Genomic DNA, 6,444 nt, shown 5'->3' with positions numbered 1-6,444 from the left:
AGTTAGGTAGAAACTAAGCTTAATAACTTAAAATAAAATTGAGGGATGGCTCACCAAATAAAGGCACTTCCTGACAAGCCTGATTACCTGATTCAGTTTTCTGGATCCACATGGTTGAAGAAGAGAGCCAATTCGGAATTCCTGTCCTCTGATCTCGGCATGAACATAGTGCCAAACCTTCACATACGGACACATAATGCTCTCCCTTCACATACACATACATGAGGATGCACACACCACACATAATTTCAAAATTTCTTAAATGAACTCGAAAGTTTTGTTGTTAGAACAAAGTGCTAACAAATTCTTTAAAATAAAGTTAATTTATAAAGACATGACATCTTTATGAAAAGGCACAATAATGAAAACATCAGTTAAGTGGTCAGTACCTCAGAACAGAAGTAAGTTAAATGGATGAGAGCTAGAAGGAAACTATTTTCAGATGTGTTCAGAAAAGCCGCATTCACTGATTAGTTGGGGAAGGCAGACCTGGAATATAACCACATAACTACTGCTGAGGGCTTTGATTTCACCCTAGTCCAGATAACAGGGTTTTCTTGTCCACACTTACCCAACCACCCATCCACCTCCCCGGAGGTAAAGCTCTGCCTTCTGTTTAGGGGACTGTCAGGAGCAAGCTGTGTCAAAAACAGGTACATTTGCATCTTTTCACTCTATCAGAATTTAAGAACAATAGATTCACAAGCTGCTTCAGTTTTATTGGCTGCAATTTGCCAAGTAGTCGTCCTTTTTTCTGGGCTTTACTAATATTAATTTTTAGGTCACACATACATCATTCATCAAATCTATGCATAGTATAAGATGCATATATATCTATGTATATGTTAGAGCACAGCTACAAAAGGGTTAAGGAGGCTATAGCAGAATTCCAGGAGACCTAACTGACAGGGAGAAGTGAAAAGTTGATATGGATGCAAGGACCCTTTGCAAGGATGGTGGTGGGGTGGAAGGGTGGGATCAGATCAGATAACAAACTTTGTTGGAGATTGGTTGGCGATCTACTGCAGAGTCAAGCCATAGAGTCAGGCTGAAAGGATCTTCAGGGTGGAGGAGCCTAGGTGAGATGCAGGAGAGTGATGGCCATAGAGGTGAGGTGAAAGACCAACCAGGTCCTAATGGATTAGTGGGCAAGGGGGCAGACATGGAGGAAGACAATGCAGCCTGTCCTGATGAGACCTGATAGGCTAGGGTCAGATGGTAAGGGAGGAGATCCTCCCCTCTCAGTGTACTAGGGAAAGGGCATAGGGGGAGAAGATGGAGGAAGGGTGGAATTGGGAGGGGCCGAGGGAGGGGGCTATATCTGTGATACAAAATTAATAAATTATAATTAATAAAAATAAATTAATTTTTAAAAATAAAATAATAATAAAAAGAAGGCCAATGAAACACTCTGGACTGCTTATCACTTACTAAACTTAATAACTTAGAAAGATGCAACTTCCACATATATGTAAATATACAGATATGAATATACATGTATACAATATATACAGATAATTAGACAGACATATTTTTGGATGAAACAGGTAGCCTCAACAAATCTTTAATTCTGTCGTGGGTTTTTATACTCTAATACAAAGGTTCTCTATGTATGGAAAAAATTACATTGTTCAAAAATAGATACATAAAAGGGGAGTTACAGTAGGACTATTAATCCTAATATCTAACTAGATATTTTGTTTGTTTTAAGTTTTAAGCAGTGGTTTTGTCTATATGCTCATTATGCGTTCAAAGCAGAAGTTTTATCTTATTTCAAATGTACCTTATGTGTCCAAAGCAAGTTTCTTATGTCGAGGTTTTTTTAAAAAACAAGTGTCTGTCTTGTCTTGTATAGCTGGCCATGTATTCTTTTTTCTATATTCATATGGTCTTTCTTATTATGGTGTACACCTGGGCCTTATCCTTGGGCTAAACCTAGAATGAATGTATCTTCTTGACTGTTAATTTGTTCAATCCTGTTTCCTCTCTTGGTGTAGTTCAAGCACCTGACATAGGGAGGTCCACAGAGCTCCTCGCAGCTTTTTCTGTACTGCAGGAGGGCTTTAACATTGCTTGAATCAAGTCAGAAATTCCTTAAATCATCACCGGGTTATGAAATCATCAGTTCGTGTAAACAGCACTATGTCTTTCAAGTACATCTTCAAACTAATCTTAAGGAAATCTGCCCAATAGCGCGAAGCAATAAGTAGTGAGGGTCTCTGCCATGCCAGATACATGAGACAAGCATGGAAAGACAGTATAGCAACAATAAGCAGTCTCGAGGCAAAATCCTTGGGGCCTTGCCTACACCAGGGATACACCCATCTGTCAGCCATGCGAAAACGAGTGGGCTGCCTCCAGGAAGCTCACTTGCTTGCTTCTGCAATCCAGCGTGCAATTGCTCCCAGCATACAAGACTTTAAAGAAGGAAAGGTCCAGAGTGAAAGGTGTTCTTGTTAGTTTGACACAGTTTGGCCCAGTTTGGGGAAGAGGAAATCTCACTTGAGGGATTTTCCTTATCATAGTGGCCTGTGGCCATGCCTTTGGGAACTGTCTTAATTTTTTTTTTTAATTGATGTGGGAGGGTCCACCTCACTTTGTGTGATGCCACTCATGGGCATGTGATCCTGGGTTGTGTAAGAAAGGCCAGAATAAGTAGCTTTCCTCCACAGTTCCTGCCTCAGCTCCTGCTTGAGTTCTGCCCTGACTTCCCTCAGTGATGGTCTGTGACCTGGAAGTGCAAGCTGAAACAACCCTTTCCTTCCCAAGTTTTTGGTCAAAGGGTTCTATTCCAGTGACAGGAGAAAAATTAGGACAGAAGGCTTTGTGAGAAGGCTTGGTACTTCATTGATCTCTAAGTTGCAGGAGACTATTTTCTTTTTTTTTTTCCTGTTTATTTTTATTTATTTTTAATTAAGTTTTTATTTTTTATCTTAATTATGGTTTATTCACTTTGTATCCCAGTGGTAGCCCCCTCCTTCCTCCCCTCCTTTCCTTATCTCCTTCTATGACCCTCTCCAAGTCCACAGATAGGGGAGGTCCTCCTCCCCTTCCATCTGACCCTAGCTTATCAGGTCTCATTTGAACTGGCTTCATTGTCCTCCTCTGTGGCTTGGCAAGGCTGCTCCCCATCCAGGGGAGGTGGTCAAAGAGCTAGCCGCTGAGTTCAGGTCAGAGACAGTCCTTGTTCCCCTTACTAGGAAACCCACTTGGATACTGAGCCCATGGGCTACATCTGAGCAAGGGTTCTAGGTCATATCCATGAATGGTCCTTGGTTGGAGTATCAGTCTCAAAAAAGACCCCTGTGCCCAGATATTTTGGTTCTGTTGCTTTTCTTGTGGAACTCCTGTCCTCTCCAGGTCTTACTATCTCCCCCTTCTTTCATAAGATTCCCTGCACTCTGCCCAAAGTTTGTTTATGAGTCTCATTATACAATGCTTTTATACAATGCTGAGTAGAGTCTTTGAGAGGCCCTCCGTGGTAAGCTCCTGTGACTATTTTCAGTCAGTTTCAAAATTTGCTGGGGTCAGGCAGAGCATGAAAAAGTGCTGACAAATTAGATTAATGAAATATATATTACATGCATTAAAGGTTAGGCAAGGAAGTGGTTCACAGTAAAATCCAACCACCTTTAAAATGGTGTGGATTGTGGCAAGATTTAGCACAAATCACAGATTAGTTTCACTGATAAATCTTCATTTGTTGACAACACCCCTAAAAGGAAACAAACACCAAAACCATCAAAAAGTGAAGCTTATCTTTAGAAAAATATAAAAAATTAGTTCTGGTAAACACTTCACTGGGAAGTGAAAGAAAAGTTGCTTGCAAAGACAATCTCCAGCAAATTCTTATTTCATGCCTCATGGACACATACTCATCTTTTTAACCTGCTAGCTCATCCTGGCTCTCAACAATTTTTCATGAAAGACACTGTGAGGAAGGGGATCACAAATGAGATGGGATTGATCCTCTCAAAATTGGCCCTGTACTCAATCAAGGGGAAACATGAGCTTAGAAAACAGCCTCGAAGCAGACAGCAAGCAGTAAGGTAGTTTAGAAGAGAGCGTAAATGGTTGTCTTTCTGATCTGGGAAAGGAGAATTTTAGAAATGTGTTCCAGACGGCAATGGGATTCTGATGAGGCCTCAGAAGTGTGGAAAAGTATGCGAGATGGAAGACTGTGAATGACAGGGCTGTCCCAAATGAGGAATTGGATTTTCATCAGACCCGGAATGTACATTTATTTATATTTCTTAAATTGTTTCAGGAGAAAATGAATTTGGAATGAATTTCCCTCATTCAGAAATATGGGCTTTGTCAGTGCTGAGGTCTTCCCTGTTTGCCAAGATTGGTGACAAGCCAATTGCATCTTGTCTTAGAAAACAGAACAGAATACTTCAGTTTGCTAAAGGAGTTTTACCTACAAAGGGTAAAGTTGTGTGACCTGAATATCCCTGCACCAACTATGTTCATAAGTGGAAATTTTCTCCATGAAACGGGAGTCAGGGGGCTAAAGCATGTTAGAGGAAAACGGAAATTAATTCTCAGCAGCTGATGCAGGCCGTCTTCCCCGCTACCATAATTTAGGTCGATCGAAGGAAAACATCTTTACTTCATGGTCATACTAAGCCAGGGCTGGTTTGTACTCAACTCCAAAACATGCTTGCAGAATTGGGTAGAAAAGAAGCAGGAACATCTCAACAGACATTTGTGAGTCCCTGCTGTACCTTACAACTGTGTATCTGGGCTGTTTTTGACCCTGAGAAAACCCTGCTATCTTTTGAAAAGCATATTCTATAATTTCAAATGGGTACCCCTATTTCTCGTGGTAAATGAAAATTTGAGCAGATTTATATAACTTTTATGATTATGAGTATTTTATTTGATCTGAATTGTTTATTATCAATCTCAGTTTGAACCCTGTTCAAACTGTCTCATTCCCCTAAACCTGGACCCTGACATTGCTGTCCCCTAGCTGTGATCTTTGACCCTTTCTTTCCTTTTGGTGCATATGTTCTCCTCCTTGACTTCACTTGGCCTCAAGTCAAGACTTTAACACAATCATTCTACCACTAGCTGTTTCAGTTTCTTACTGAATGATCCTGCTGTAATGTCAAATTGACGGGATCCACCCTTAAGTTCTCTCAGTCACACTTTTTTTTTTGTATGTCTTGTCTTCATAAAACATTTTGACATTTGTTTTCCAATTTCTTCTAGACTTTATAGCATTTTTATACATTATAGGTTAATGTCCCACTTTAACCCCAGTGACTGTCTTCTAAAGATTTTTCTGGTCCCCAAACACTCATTGTCCTTAATCCCACAAACATTGCTCTTCTACTTTTATAGAAAGCTAAGCTCCTTTGGTAGCTCTGAACTACTGTTTAAAACAAATTATGTTATAAGTAAGTAAATAATTAAAGATTTTCAATGCTTAGTACTGGGAAGACAATCTAGAAATTGCTATCAAAACTGAAAATGCACACACCCTTCCACCCACTAATTTGTCTTCACATCCAAGAACTTATTTAAGAAAAACAAAAGGCAAAGATGTGTGTACAGATATCATTGCAGCTTCTTGGTGTGATAAGCTATCTAGTGATAGTTTTGTTTTGTTTTTTTCCTCTTAGGGTGCAATGGTAAATTACATTATGGTCATACAGGGTAATTTTCTTCAACTACCATAAGAATGAAGAAGACTGTCTATGTACTGGGCTAGAAATATATCCATACTATGTAATATGAAGAAAAATAATTAATTTTATAATAAATAATAAGTTTTATAGATATATGGACAGATAAATCAAATAGTAGTGGTATAAATTCTACACAGCAATATGTGGATGTGGACTGAGACAATAGAGCTCTGACTCTATACTAGCCTATCACTTGAATTTACTGAGCAAGTTTCACTATTATAATTTAATGACATAAAAAGAAAACAAATGGAAAGTCATTGCTGAACCACCTTTGTGAATTTGTCATTGTTTTAAGTGCTCATAGCCAAGGTATCTTTCTCCTAAGACTTGAACTATTTTTAGCAAGCACTTCTACTCCTGAGGCAGGTCCCCATCACTGATTTCTGTTCTTTCTGTCTGTCTGTGCAGGCTCCTCAGCTGTTATCCCTTAAAGATTGGATTCTTCTTCAGTCTTTCATGTTACTACTGGACTCTATTTATGAAATTTGGTTTATTCCCAGCGGTCACTTTTGAGACTGTATATGAAGTCTGCACCCATGCCCCACGGAAGTGACAAGATTTCCTAGCAGTCTCAAAACTGACTTTAGTCAGTATATCATATCTAAGGACAGTCTCACTCCACCAGCAGCCACTATCTCCCCGTCCACCATGGAGTATGCCTACTCATCTGTGACTTTCGTTCTCTCAGGTTGCTTCCAGTGCATCTTGATCATGCTCTTGAGCTAGCCCCAACCTATCACTACCT

The 6,444-nt window shown here is 39.6% G+C and overlaps 1 protein-coding gene across 2 annotated transcripts in view; it reads left to right on the top strand.

The window, feature by feature from the left end:
* Window positions 1–6,444, top strand: part of Ccr9 (C-C motif chemokine receptor 9) — a 73,662-nt gene that overhangs the window by 27,268 nt on the left and 39,950 nt on the right. The window lies entirely within an intron of this gene.

The sequence above is a fragment of the Meriones unguiculatus genome, chromosome 6 (genome assembly GCF_030254825.1).
Source record: "Meriones unguiculatus strain TT.TT164.6M chromosome 6, Bangor_MerUng_6.1, whole genome shotgun sequence".
In the NCBI taxonomy this organism is placed as follows: Eukaryota; Metazoa; Chordata; class Mammalia; order Rodentia; family Muridae; genus Meriones; species Meriones unguiculatus.
Note: the sequence above shows the minus strand (reverse complement) of the source record. Positions and strands in the feature narration are given on the sequence as shown.